The 15,687-nt window shown below is 43.6% G+C and overlaps 1 protein-coding gene across 1 annotated transcript in view; it reads left to right on the top strand.

Annotated features, from left to right (window-relative positions):
- Window positions 1–15,687, top strand: part of LOC143207168 (uncharacterized) — a 30,417-nt gene that overhangs the window by 4,481 nt on the left and 10,249 nt on the right. The window lies entirely within an intron of this gene.

The following is a 15,687-nucleotide window of genomic DNA, read 5'->3' as shown; positions in this document are numbered from 1 at the left end:
ATCTCCGAGTTCGACTTTGGGATTTGGGAAATCTGATCGAATCAAAAGATCCGAAGTGCTTGATTACCGTCGGACTCACGACCACATAGGCATTCCATTCGACCCACGGAGACGATGTCTCAATGCTCCGGGGAGAGCGAGCGTTCACGCGCGTGTAAAAGGCTGATTAACGCACACGGGCGCACACCGTGGCCTGGCGTTAAGTGAGATTTATTGGAATTTCTGTTGGCCATTTCGATGACCCCCGACGGCGGCGGCGGCGGCGCGTAGGCTCTTCGGTCGGTTTAAAGGGTGCGTTTCATAAGCCGGTAGATTGGATTAGCCACGTTTGCCGAGGTGTTTAAAATTACAACCGACGTGGCCATTAATCCCTTGCCCTAAAGCACCCCTATGCGTAGACTTTCCAATGCTCCCTCTCTCGAGCGTGTTACTGGCGCAGGTCAGGGTACACCGCTTCCCTAGCATATGTCCCGACAGTCCCGACATATGGATTTGCCTGGAGGAACAGGCACATGCTCTCTGCCTGCCCTCTTCACATCCTAACAGCGGGATCAAGCGTAAACTGCAACTGTTCAAGCCTTTCTACAATCGTCTCGTCGCTTCGGTGTTTTTTACGACCCGTCGAGAAATGGCCCGCGACACGCTGTCAACGGAAATCCAGAGACTCGAGTTGCTGCCAGCTTGAAATCGCGGCTGCGAATGATTCTGGCATGACGCACGGTCGTTTCCTCCGCATAGCCGGAGCCGATTTTCTCGATTCTCACGCCACCGGTCTCGAACCATCTAATTTCACTCCTCGTCGATCGCGATCATTCACCTTGATTCCGCGATGAAAGTCCCGAGACGGCGAACGTCTCGGTCTACGTAATCCCCGATCGTTCTCGTTCTTCTCTGTCTTTCGGAGGGGCGCTCGGTTTAGTGCTTATCTTCGTACACGTGGATTTACTCTATCTCCCTGCTTACGTGTCTGCCATGTATCAGATAGGTGCACGAAAACGTTTACCAGCGCCGCGGCGTACCTCCTCGAAAAAGTTTTATCGCGTTACAGTTTCAGGCACACTTGTAACGCTGAAAGGGAAAGGGAAAGATAGCGGGGGCTCGGATCCGCCTTCTCGGAGAAGAGGCGCTGAAGGGTCTACATATTCTCTCGGACGTTATCAACTATGATAATATCGTACTTGTGTACGCAAAAGCTCTGGTATTTTCTGTAGACGTTAGACTGTATACTTTTCTAAAAATAATTTATTGGACTCTCATCCGTCCGTCATTTTTATTACAGCTTAATGTGTCCCTCGCGTATCAAATTGATACAATAGTAAAACATTTTTTTGATTGTGCGGCCGCAAGTTGGTAATTTATTTGTCATTTGAATGCGTTTTGAAATGCTGTTTGCCCATTATGTACTTACTTCTCCCGAGTCTTGCGCATCGCGGTACGTAATTGTTTCTCCTGCATTCGATTTGCGCGGCTGAGATTCAGAAAAATGGTTACGCAAAAAGCTGTGTTAATCGTTCAACGGGTCTTGCGTACGTTTCATCTTGCGTCACGGTTACGGGGAACGCAAGGAGCGTTAAATATTTATGAAATGTCGACGCTCTTGGAACCGTATGAAAAGAAAAGAAATTGCCTACTTTCCACGGTTTTCCCCGGGCGGGTTTTCTCCGCTTCGGGTTTTCTCGCCCGCAGGTTTCTTCCTTCGCGCTCGCATGGAATGCGCAACGTCAATACGAAACACAGATGTGCCGCAGAGTTATTTCGATTATCTCTTACATTCTTCTGTTCAGCTATTTCATTTTCCAGTTGCTACGTAATTACGTTATGTTGATTATTATTTCATTCAACGAATTTTTGGATTTATAGAATTATTGAATTTCTAGATAGTGAACCTTCAGCTGTATCGTGCTCTGTGGGTACATATATTTATCCGTGGGTCTTTAATATCTATTTCTACTAATCACCGACTGCTTGCTTTTATCATTTGTCCTCGGGATGCGCGACGGAAGGCCAACACACCTACATTTTTCCCCAACAACGTAACCGTCTATTGACAATCGAAACACACCGCGCGAAAACCGCAGAGGTTACCATCTGCACGGCCGTGCGAAGATTACAAATTGTCCTCCGGCCACCGGAAGGCCTCAGATAACTTCGAAACACAATAGCCCACGGTCTCGATAAGGATTCCACGAGCGATCGATCGTGCGATCAATTGCGCGATCAATCGTGCGATCGGTGCATCGATACATTGTGACGATGGGCCCAAAAATATCCTCGGTTTTCCTTACCGCAGGAGAGAATCACGCATGGTGCGGCGTATATGTATATCAGTATATGTATCTATAGGCGGTGACGGCCCTTGCCCTTGAGTCTACGCCCTAATATTGATCCCGGCGTCCTTTCTGCCCCTCCATGGTGGGCCATGGTGTGCGTACAATGAAACGCAGGATCCTCTTCGCCCCTCCAACAGCTCGCAGACCCATCGTGTCCCCGTTGAGACAGGCGTATGTTGCTCTCCAGTGCAAACCTAGCTGTCAAACCGCTAACAGTAATCGACGCTATCGCGCCTGTGAAATTCGCGTGTCGATGTAATTCCCTTCCTCCCCCCGTTGCTCTTCTTCAACATCCTCCACCGCGATCCTTTCCCTTGAAGAGAGATACATAACCCGTGCTTCTCGCGTGCTGTGCTATAGCTGCTCGTTTCCTCGCTTCGTTCCTCAGCTTTTCCATCCCCCTGCTTCCCAATCCTCCTTCGGAGACACGCGGTCCTCGAACAAGCCCGGTTACGCGTTATTGAACTCGGTCGATACGTACGCGGCGTTCCTCCGCGTTGTCTTCCTCTTCGTCACGGCGTTGTCGTCCGACGACCGGCGTTCCTCTGATAAAGTGTCTCAGTGCAGGCGTGACCACGCGGTCGGATGCACACGCGAGCCCGTTCATCAACCCAGAGATGGTTCTGTGCGACGTCTGCGACAACAAAGGTGAGCGAGAGATACACGTACAATTTCGCGGACAATAGCCTCGGCATTCTAGCCGGCCGATCAACCCTTCCGCGAACAGGTGAAATTTGACAAGCTCACGTGAAAGCCGTACGTGTCCCGAACGACGTGCCTCGCGCAAGTAATCGTGAATCGGATTTTTTCCACGAACGATTCGTCGCCGGGTTGTTTAAATTGAGTCATCTGGCCGAGCCGATTAAACGGCCAGGGTTCTTTTTAAGCCTTTTAAGACCGCGCTCTCTCCGATGCTTAATCAGCTCGGTTCGTAGCCGGGCGCAGAGGAAAGAAGGGGGGTTTTGTCGGCATTCGGAGCATCGTACGGTCGCGGCATCGTCGATACCGATCGATAAGGGGTTCCCGTGTTTTCGACCGCATGGTCTTGTCACGGAAGAGTATTTATTACGCGAACCGGCCTCGCCGAAAGAGGCGCAGTGCATACGCGGTCGCAAAGGTGAGAGAAACCGCGGCGATCGCGTGGTAAATGCCTGACATTTTCACCCTCACGCGTGTAAACGTGTCTAACCGCCTCGCGAAACACGACGCTCGAAACCTTAGCCGGAGAGAAAACATCCAGAACCACGATCCTTGCTGTGGCTACAGCTACATTTATTTTAGAAGACGTTTTGTAATATAATATAACATCGATCGCGGATTCTACGGCATCGTCTGGCCAACGCAATTGTAACCGAGTTTTTAACATATTCACTGTCATGTCAGCCATATGTGACTGATGGCATTATTCGTCCATATTCGAAGATAAAGTTCTATGCCAATATATTCATTGCACCCAAATTTTTCGTCTTCGACAGAATAGTACAAAACAGTATATTTTTTTAAAATAGTAAATAGTAAATATAATCCTATTTAATTTAAAGTGTGTGTACAACTTGAAAAATAAAATATTTTATTTGATGCAGTAATTTTTGAAACTAAAATAATCTATTTGAGGCAGTAATTTTTGAAAATAGTATTTTATTTGAAGAATATTGAAAATATTTGTATTTTTTGTCTTTATTTTCAATTTCAATTCAAAATATTATTGCTGTAAGTAATGGTCGCATTCAATACATTTATCAGTGTAAATCGTTTCTCAACGATAGGATAGACTGTATGTTTATGCGGTTTTCCAGAGTATTATAACAATGCAAAAAGTAAAATATTTCATTTCGTGTTGCTGGTTGCTAAGATAGAAATAATTTTGTGGATCAAATCGTTGAAATAGAAATATTTTATTTTGAGGTTCAGTTTGTTAAAATAGAAATATTTTATTTTCGGAGTTGTATATCTTATTTAAAATACTATTTTTCTTTAAGCAAAGTGAAATCTAAAATATTAAATAGTATTTGAAATATTTGTTTCGCCAAATAATGCCCGCCTCTGAGCGTAAATAATTTAATTGCCCACTGATTTGATCCCGTATTCCGTTGGTGCTAAATTATTGTTATGTTCGAGCGTGTATCAATCTTGGAGGCGCGAGTAATGGTCATTCATCGGAATATTCGCCAGTTTCTCCGATCCGAAACAGTTGGTTATTACGAGCAATCATGAGCGAACGTCGAAGATTCCATCGAAAGCATCGCGAGGCATGACGAGACGCAACTCCGTGCTATTGTACACCATGGGCGTGCCATAAATTCCGTTCCGAGAAGAGTCCGATTAAAACGGCAGACTAAGCGGCTCTGGAGATTATGAGGACCGGACTCCGTGTAAACAAGCCTCGTTATGCACTTAATTACGAGCACTCGATGAGTGAGCGCGGCTGCGTACTGTCGACTGTCGAGTCGGACCGGGCCGGGCCAGGCCTGGACGACGTTATTTTTCGGGGAAAACTTTCTCACGCCTTCGAGGCGGTTTGCCTGATTTATAGCCGCACCCGAAAACCTGGAAAATTCGTTTCAGAAGCATGCTTGAAACAGCAGTGGCACAGGAATGTTTTAGGTTTCCGTGAACGGGATCCGTTCTCGAGTCTTTGCCGCGCAGCGTCGTGTAAGACGATATCCGCGACAGTTGGCCTTTCGTGAACGAGACTTCAGCGAAATCGTGGACTTTTGTTCGAGGCTTTGCGAGATAATGGTCCACCCTCGGTTAGCGCTATTTATACATGCCTGATACACGATAATGTCAAGTTAATCGATCGAACGCCCGCATTGTTAACACTTTCTGCTGTCCGATTCGCTCGCTTGAAACGGAAACTGTGATACAAGCAGCAGCGGCTTTCGTAGACAATTAATTCAACGAGTAAATCATCAGCGTTTTACTTTATTTAGAAAGTTGGAACCCCGCGTGCGCTTTGTGTTTAGATTCGAGAAAGAGTTGGGAAAAATGCACATTGTTCCGTGCGCGAAATTATATGGCAGTCGAAAGACAGAGTCGGCGTTAAATCAAGCACAGTAGTGGGAAGCTTGTGTACGCCGTGCGCCATCACAGGCGCCTGCTTATCGCCCTCCATTCTGTTGAAAAGAATTGTTATCGGGGAAAAAAATTTATCAGCTGTATTATTCTATGATGACCGCATCGCGGCGCGCCCCAATGGCGCGAAAAATCGTAACTGTGCCTCGGTTCCGAATCGCGCTAACCTCTATCCCCCCCGCCGTTCTATTCGATCTAACAATCGTAACAGTGTTCGGTGTGCGACTTGCACGAAAACGAAATGGATCAATCGGGTTATCGAAAATCAACAGCACCCGTTGTGATAGTATTAGCTTGGAAAGAAAGTTCTTACGGTTTTGCATTTGAATTTAATAGTTAAAAACCGCGAGAACTTTCTTTCCAACCTGATACATAGTAGTAGTAGCAACGCTTCTATTCGAAATGGACCCATTTCAGGGTCTGGAGAGCTTCAATTAAACATTATTCTAGAAAACTGAAATGAAAACAATACATAGATGTGTAGCAGAGATAAGACTTTGTCCGTAACATCAGTATCGTCGATGTTACCTGCAGCAAAGTTGTTGAGTTTCTCTGATTGCATTAACTCTTTTTTGATTGATTGTTTTACGTCGGTTCTTCAACTGCTATGGTTATTAAGCGACGTTAGTAAGCGACATTAACCCTGCATTGAGGGACATGTGTCACCTATCTTCTTATTCGTTATCATATGTATATCTACGAAACTAAAAATAGCGGAGTGTCGCGTTTTAGGTAGCTGGTACGGTTTCATCTTTGTTTTGATTTTTATTTCACGAGTTCGTAGAAATTCTGTATGTTTCTTATGCTGATCTTTATGTTGATACGCCGAACGCAGATTATATCAGATTTTGTCTTCTTTAAGGGAAGGAGGGGGCGGGGGTTGTAGTTAAAAATGCATTCGTACATCTTTAGCGTGTAAATGATGGCGTGTCAATGATTCTAAATTGAATAACAATCTACCCGCAAGATTTACAAGCATACTAGTGACATTTATCTCCTTCCGACGTTTCTTTTGATCTCCTCATAAACCTTCGTTATCATTGTGAGCACGGTTCCATCGATGAGTTTCCACGTTCCAAGGAGACGATGAACTCTGTCCCGCTCGACGGATTCATATCCCGCATGTCGGCGGGCATCAGCGTGATGTCACGCATCGAATTACACCATAAGCTGACGAATTGCCACGGTAATCGTGTAATTTAATTCCAGACGTCCGACAACCCCCGAAATTATTCTCGTATATGCCGTATTCTTGTGGCAACGGAGTAATGGTGAAATTCTAAGAACGCTGGCATTCATATTTCTATGGAAGATAGGCAGGGAGTGGGATCACACTTTCGAGGACAATTCGGCTGAAAAATACAATGCTAGAAAAAGCTCGTCAATATATTGCGTTAACAATAAAGTAATTTCGGTATTTTAAGGGTGAAATAAAACCCAACTTTTTTTGTTCGACGTGTTCTTTTCTTCACAATTCCGCGCTCATAAAACTTGTGGTCCTTATCGGCAAAAAACTGATCCAAGTCCGATTTCAGGTCAACATCATTAGTTCATTGCTTGAACAAAAAAAAATTGGGTTTTGTTTCACCTCAAAATACCGAAATTACTTTATTGCCAAACCAATAGATGACAATCTAATAAATAGACTGCGGATTGTATGCATTTATGACAAAAAGGAGTAGGTGTAATTTAAAATAGCGAAAATATTTGGAAAATTTAAACATACTATTATATTATTTTCAACCTATTAAACATAATAAGGAAGAAAATCTAAATTTCTATTTCACTACAATCTGCTGTGCAATTCAGGCAAGAAATTTTTATTTTGCATAAAGATCCGCAGTCTACTAATAAATGAGGAAGGTGAATGACCAAAAGCTTCAATTTTTACCGTCTTCACCAACTATTAAATTTTGTCTTGTAACAATTATGTCTGTTATTAATTGTGCCAACAGTTTTACTCGTACAGATAGAAATGCGTAGAATTTTCGTAACATCTTGCGAGGAAGACTGTGACGTGTACCTCTTTTAGATTCTAGGAAAATTTCCCGCGTTCATATCGACATCGTTATCCATTTTCTTACTGGTAACGTTAGTCAGTAAGCTAGTTAGTAAGCGGCGACGTGTTTCCACCACAATCGTCCGATCGATCGTTGACCGGATACGGGTCGCGAGACAGCCGGTCGAGAGTTCCGTCTGATTGAAATTCGGTGTATAAAGATAGTACTTCCTGTCGAATGATCCTGTTCTTTAGTTGGCGTACGTTGACATCAGCGGGCATGCTCGTTGACCGCTGCTTTTCGTGGGCGCAGTCGCGCGAAAGCTACGTTCAAAGAGTATCGAATTTTTAACACATTGAGTGCCCCATGTCGGTCTTACATGACCGAAATAATCTTTTCACTTGAAAGTTAATTTTGACTACAATCCATTAAACAATTGAACGTACAGAATTAAATCGACTACAATCTATTAAGTAAACTGAATTCTAGTAGGATTTACGAGGCGCGGAAGTGTCACGAAAATCATTGTCACAATAAAAATTGTCATTTTTATTTTTCTATTATTAAATAAATTGGTGTTTTCAACTTGTGTGACTATTATGGGCATTGATGTAGTACTCGATATGTTCATGGAAGTGGAGTATACGATTAAATAGATACTCTTTAAAAGTTGACTGCACACTGGTTCTTTGGAAAAAGTAAATGTAATTGTAGAATACAGACGGGTCTGCCCAGGACAATTATCCGCCAGGGATACTATTCCTTGACTTTTGCCGAACGTAGAAAAGGACAACGGAGCTCGAGAGGCCTCGGTCGCCGAGAAGTGTAAACATAACTAATCCAATAACAAAACTTCTTTATTTTTCATTATTTATTGATGGGACTTTGACCAACATATTCGTGGCATTTTTATAATGAAAATGATACCAAAAATACGATATAATTCCAATTATATTTATTCGTGTAATGAACGATGAAAGTTTTCGACGCAAAGAAGGACAACGTATGGGAAAGAAAGAGATTTCATCGTCCATTACACAAGTCAATATGATCGGAATTATATCATATTTGGTACCATTTTCATTAGAAAAATGCCACAAATATGTTGGCGAAAGTTCCATAGAAAAATAATGAAAAATATAGAAGTTTTATCATTGGATTAGTGTGGTCTCACCGATATATCCGAGTCGTATGATGTCATACTTCTCGGCCCCTCAAGGGGGTACACCTCGCAGGAGTGGTGATAGTTCTGGGACAATTGTCGGCCAGACATTTGGGACATTTATCGATGAAACACTGTACAACCTTTAGTGTTTTCTCTGTAAATCCGAGACAGTCGAATTTTTGATAGAAAACTAATTGTTCTAATTTCCTAATCCTTTTAAAAATGTCCGAAAATTACTGTGATTCACTGAGACATTCGGTCACCGGTTGCATCGCTGTCATCATTCCCTTCCGTGCCGTTTCCTGTTCCTCTATCGTCCATTTCGCGCGCGACGGTGTGTTAATGATAAGGGGGTGGTTCATAAATATTTACGTAACATATCATCGCGTCGATTCTAACGGTGCAGCCGAGAAAGCATGTCTATAAAGGCAGCGATAATTCGTCCGGAAACGGGGAACAAGGTATTCGCGTCACGCACCGTGCACCCGTACATAATTCGTGCATTCTTTAAATCGTCGTCCGGCCTATTGGAGCCTTAGCCGGAGAGCTAGGATGCAAAGGTCAACGTGTGTCGCAGGCGCAATAATGGTTTATCGTTATCGGCCGGTGCGACAAAAACCGGCCGCAGCCGCAGAGTTTTCTTTCACCCTCGAACGGGAACATTGCAGAGTCATTCGCGAGCGTTTCAATGCAAATTTCGAATCGCCGACGAACGTTACGCAAGGTTGGATAATTTTCGCTCCGTCGCGTAGACGCCGAGGAATCTATATTCGCGTTCCACACGGGTTGCTCCGGGTTACCTATGAGAAGCATGGAGTTCAGACGCTCCACGCACCGGTTTCACGAATCCCAACTTCATGGGGTGATCCAGCTAAAAATGGTGCCACGAATTTATTGATATTTATTGTATGTAGATTTATTGAATCGCGAACGTTGCACGGTTTCAAGAGTAGCATACTGTCCTGCTTTTTTTATCGAGACCACCTTGAGTTTCTTTATCGTGAATTGTAAAGAAATAAGATGAATCCTCTAAATCAAAAACTGTATTAATTGTAATGGAGAACATTGCTAGCATCGCTTGTGTATTACAAATTTTATTTATAGAGAACATATACACCCTTACAGTTTTTGATTCGGAGTTCAATTCGCTCTTTAAACACAAGATTGAAATTTACCGTTTACAATAAAGAAACTCGAGTTGACTTTTATATCTCGGTAAACAAAAAGAGAAGCAAATTGGAGCGAGTCGTGGCGATTCCCATTGACCAGAAGCTTCGGGCGGAAATGTAATTTTCCATAAAAGTCCGCCGTGGCCGACGCGGTGCGTTGCGAGTTGCGACACGCACTACCCGAGCCCCACGTACATAATGGTTATTTTATTATCTGTGCGTTTAATGCTTACGGTTGTCGTTACTTTCTCATTAGCCACGATCTGCCGACGCCGTGTCGGCACAGGAACAATGAAAAAGTTTTACGGTGTTCTCTTTCGGACGTATAAGTACGATCGCCCGATGACTATGGAACGGAAATCCTCCTCTTTTTTGCGTTGAACGTAACGCTTTCAAGCGTCTCGGTTAATTGTTCGCAGTCCTACTTTGATGCGAGGGCGGATAAATTTTCAAAATATTGTTCGCGCGCATCCGACACAAGAACTTCTCTAATAAAACATTCGATCAGTGAAGATAGGCAACGAAACAATTGATGGCAGCGAGAATTTGATACATATCACGCAAAAGTGATTATTTTGCCTCGGTTTATAAAAATAACAGAAATGTATATATTCAGGTAACTAGCGATTTTTATCAATAATCCTTTACTTTGAAGGGTCCCGTAAATAGACTGTTAAAGAAGACGCAAAAAAAAAAATCGATTGTTTGAACATAAAAAGCCAGAATGACCGCTTAATGTGTCGAATATTGGAGGGCCCGAGACAAGGTTCGATATGCCCATTACGCGAACGTGTTCGTGTAACAGGACAGTAGCGGCAGCGGTGCCAAGTTGAGAACTCCTTGCATAATTGGAGTCAACGATGCGTACCGAGTGGCCTCCGCCATTGTCTGCATACAGTTAGCCGATTATTCCGCGAACACGTTCCGTACTATTCACACCAGTGACAAAACTGGCGGCTGCACGGGTGACATCGATGTGGAGACTGCATGTCGTTCGCATAATGCGCCTGCAAATTGACTTCTTTCTGTCCCTGTGTTTTTGCTGTCGATACCAACGCTGCGTTTCACGTCGACCATTCAGCTCGCGTTCCAAGGTTCTATTGGTATAATTCACGTTCTAGTTCACTGGCTTACGTGCAGTTGATTTCGCGTACAGATCGTTCCAATACCATATTTCTAAACATTCGTGGAATTATTCTTGCGGCTGGTGAATCACGCGTCTTCATACATCATTTCATTAAAGAAAATGAAGTTGACCTTCGTATGATCTTTAAAACACTATAAAGTCAAGTTTCAAGTAAATATTTAGGCGTATGTAAACAACGTAAAACGGGTTTTGATTTTTTCCCACCTAGATTGGGTCTTTGTCCCGCTGTGCTGCGACGCGAAGATGTGGAGGCATCGCGCGATCGCGACACACGATAGTACAGTATGTGTAATCAACGACGAAGTCAATGTTCCAGATGCTAATTGCGAGCGTCATTGACCTTGCAGAAAACGCGAAAAAGGCCAGCAACGATCCGCGAATCAGTCGTGTTCTAAAGGCATCGGCGGCGTGTTCCGAATGGGACCGGAAGCCGGTGGAACGCCCCCTGGTAATTTCAGACGCAGCGTCCCGCGATAAACGCAAGGGCTACGCAAATTGCGAAACGAGTCGGTAGCTGGCGAAAAGAAGTCTGAGAGGCCGCCTGCGACCGTCAGCTCCTGCACACAGTCGGGGAATAATTAAAAACGGGGCGTACGCTGGAGCCGAGCGCGGAGTGTTCCGGAGAAGAGGAACACAAGAAGAAGATGACAACGAAGAAAATTGTGTAGACAGGGCGCGGTATTCGCGGTTTTTGTCGAAATCGTTTAACCGGTCGGCGTCGAGGAACTCTCAGAGTTTTTCATCGGCGTCTCTCGAGTGCATTCAGCCACCAAGCACATTTTCTCTCTCGCCACTTACAAAACGGTTCTACCGTTTACGCATTCCTCGCAGGCAGCAGTCTACGCGTTCCCAACTCTGACTGTATACATGTCTACAAGCTTCCCTTTTCCCGCTTTCCCTCTTTCCCGCCATGTCCCAGTCCCTCTCCTCTCCACCATCCCTTGCATTTTCCCATTCTGTCTTTTACCGCCCTCCTCACTTCGCTCGGCACGTCCACTTGTTTGAATACACGTCTTCGGCTTCGCTCCGCGTTGACGTAGTGTATATGAAGAATGCACCAGCCACGCCGCCGCGCCGCGACGAACCGTCATTCCGCTCGGTATTTTGCGGAATCTAATCACCGCTTTGTACTACATCGATTCACGCAAACAAGATTAATCTCGCGCGTGCTCCATATCGGAGCACATCCGAGGCAATGGTTCATTTCTAGGTTGATGACTCGCGCTGATCTATTTCATACATGCCGATAGCTTTGTTGTAATGTTCGTAAAATGACGGCGGCCGATGCCATCTTGTAACGTTGCGGTGAAACGCAACCATTATGGACTGCTTTACGAGGGAATAGGTCTGAGGGAAATCGGCAGGAACGTTACCAGGTTTTTAGAACACGTGCCACGCATTTATACGGCAAGGAGCATAACTGATTCCACACACTTTAAATCGGAACAACTTTTTTATGAAGGGACCAAACGACTTCAATTTCTCTGTAAGACTAAAAGAATTAGTTTAGTAAATTATGTGTAAAAAATATGTTGGAGAAACGCATTTGGACGGAATTGTGAAAAAACAATAGTGAAAATTGAGTTTTACAACTTTTTTAGCTGGGCCAATATGTGGTGAGAAAGTCTCGAGAGCTCGGCTTCATTAGCATGTTGGCTAAACCAAAATAGAGTATACTCTTGGTCTAATTGTAAGCTGGACACTCGGGGCCGTGCTCCGACATAGATCGTGTAGGTATACTATCTTTTTGTGACCTCATCGACCGCGCCGTTCTCGGAATGGTAAACAAAAGACAGGATTTATAAAATGTACAATGTTTTTCGTTCAAAAATATGCGAAATGTAGAAACACACGAAAAAACTGATAGTTTTGTCCAGCACTGTAGAATCTGCTGCTGCATACCCGGCTGAATTGAATAACCTCGCTAAAAGTTGATAGCAGCGGAACAACAAACGATAGTGCCAGAAAGCATACCGAGACACAATGAGCTATAGAAAGAAACATTCTCTCGGCTTGACCTCACGCACAGCGTGTCAGTTAGTCACCGAAACACTCGCGTGTATTCCCTCCTACGTATTCATGCGCGTTCACGCACGTGCTCCGCGCCTCGCGCTACCAACACACAAGCATTACACTCCCTTTAGATCGCACGTGTGCGTATGCCGCCGCGGTACGTGTGTCTTTAAACCGTTCCTATCGTCCGACGATCGTCGTCGTCTAGAAACACCGCTGTTTTTCCATGGGTTCGCGCCACTTGCCGTGGGAGTATTTATGGGGGAAAGTCCATTATTATCGGGCATCACGATGCAAAAATAGTTGCAAAGCACGTGTGGTTGCTAAACGCCATGTCGCGTGTCGCTTAAAACCTTTTGCACGGTAGGTGTTCGCACGACAGAGATCAACGGGCGAGTCGCGCTCGATTTAGTTAAGCCTTCCGGATGATCACGTGTCTTCTAATTGTTTCTGTAGTATTAATATCAAGCTTCAGACGACAACGAACAGTTTCAATTACGTGTAATTTAGAATTGTATGTACGTATATGTATTTGTTCATTTATGCTTATTGAACTGAAGTACAAAGAACGAAGTACAGTAATGTCTCGATGTATGTGAAAGTGATGTACACTGCACTGTGTACATGTACAACAGCACCGTAGTTTCATGAACAAATAATTAAAAATGAAACTCTGTTTTCGACGATTTATTCACTTGCTATCTTCTCCTCCGTTCGACGCTGATGGCAAGAAGTAAGAGGTCAACGAGTAGTCTCCCTACACGATATAAGTGACATTTCAGTCCCGAAATTTTCACATACATCGAGACACTACTGTATATCGTTCCGTTATTATTTCTTGGGAGAACCGGAAGTCACAGTCGGTATTGTTCCACATGAGAAAAATGTTTAATATACCTTTACTCTTAATTGTTAATTATGCAGGCGAAGCACCGCGATTCTTTAAGCTAGCATTTTCGAATTTCTCCAGTTCTCAGGTTACTTTGAACAATAGTTTAGAGCACTCTGACAGCTCTAACTAGACCGTCCCTAATACTATACGTGTTAAAAGGTGTACGGTTGCCGCGTCACGCGTTCCTGTTCCCTCGCTGCTCAGTCCGATCTGTTCCGATTTTCATTTTGCAAACAATCGTCGCATGACAATCGCGTCATTCGCGCACATTCGCACGCACGAGGAGGTCTCATTAATTCCACGCTTCTACATTTTTTATTCGAAGCTGAATGTCTGGGGAATGTATTCTACACAACTCGTTTACGTCATTGCAGAGGTTCGATGCGCAATGGCATTATACTTTTCATTGACTCTAATGGAGCTGTTACAGATTCCTAACCTGTACGGGGTGTGGGGATCGCTGAACGCGATAACGTACTACCGAGCGTCGTGCGGGGAGGTGTAACGGTTAAATTTAATAGTTCTAATCTCCTAAACTCATAGGCTTTTTTAAAAAAAATTTTTAAAATGTTGAATTGTCATCCAGTTCCGAGCTATGTTTAAAATTTCAATTCTCTAGCTCATCGGGAAGTTAGTATAGAATCACTTTAAAAATTTGTACCGAACGGACAAACAGACAGACAAGAAAGCGAGCTAATAAAAACGTGGTAAAATATGCATTTGCATAAATATTCGCTGTCTAACAAGACAAATTATGGTAAATAATACAATTTCTGCGGAAATGGCTTGAAAATGTCAGAATGAAGTTGATAGCCTCTACGTTTATACATATTGGAGAAAAGTTTCTGAAATGTCAACGCGGAAAGGCGCATGTTTATAAAACAACGGGGTTCTTATTTTTAATCAATTACTTTGTTGACAGCACGCAATGAACACAAGAAAATATCAATGGTATTTAAGCTGGGATGGTAACCATGACAAAGTCGATCTAAGCGCATAAGATGAGCTAACACGGTGCCAGCTGCGATAATTCTTTTCTCCTCGAGGAAAGAATATCAAAACCGTCCACACTTATTATGTAAACCGTCTTGTTTATCCCATACACGCCGCGCCTCGCTGATTCTGCATGCCAGACTGCGTTGCCGCCTATGCGTCATTTTGATCGCGGCTACAGATCGTCGATAACACACTGTCTAACAATTTGTAACTTTTTTTGCGTTCCAAAACCTAGTGCGCGAGTACTGTACACGTAGTACTTTTTCTATCACCTTCAACTCCTAAAACATTCAATTTCGTAGAGAAAACTGGATTTTTCTCGCTTTACTCGCAGAATCTAGACGAATGTTTCTACAAAGCGTACAGCGAATACCGGGTCTGTTACGTGGTATAGCTACATTTTTCCGCAGGCGTTCATTTTTGAAAATAAATAGAGGAATATCCTAACGTGTGTGTCGCTCGCTCACCGAGTGTTATGTAAAATGTTTAAATATTTATAATGCTATATGAAATCATATACTTGTGTTGTGTTGGGGAAGTCTGTAGAGTCATGTTGCGTAAGAAATGTTTGCATTGCTTTTACAGTTACCGCACAAGAAATTCGTAAAATGGAACTTTTTCGAAATGGAAGAACGGTTTTCAGATTCTATCGAAATAAATAAGTATTGGTCGTCAGAGCGCAAAGAATGATTTAAAATATATAAGCATTGGTTTGTCAGAGCGCAAAGGAAAAGTACAAATTTATCGAACAGGTGATTTTTGCGACCGGTGCTGAATTTGGAAACATCCTGCTTTGATATTGTGTCCAGCGCACGCGTAATCCAGGCCGAAAGGTCTTAATGGGATATAGGTCAAGCAGGAATGATGGATGGAATTCATCGACATTCCCTGCTCGTGTAA

The sequence above is a fragment of the Lasioglossum baleicum genome, chromosome 3 (genome assembly GCF_051020765.1).
Source record: "Lasioglossum baleicum chromosome 3, iyLasBale1, whole genome shotgun sequence".
Classification (NCBI taxonomy): Eukaryota; Metazoa; Arthropoda; class Insecta; order Hymenoptera; family Halictidae; genus Lasioglossum; species Lasioglossum baleicum.
The sequence above is the reverse complement of the archived record's forward strand: the minus strand, read 5'-3'. Positions and strand labels throughout refer to the sequence as shown.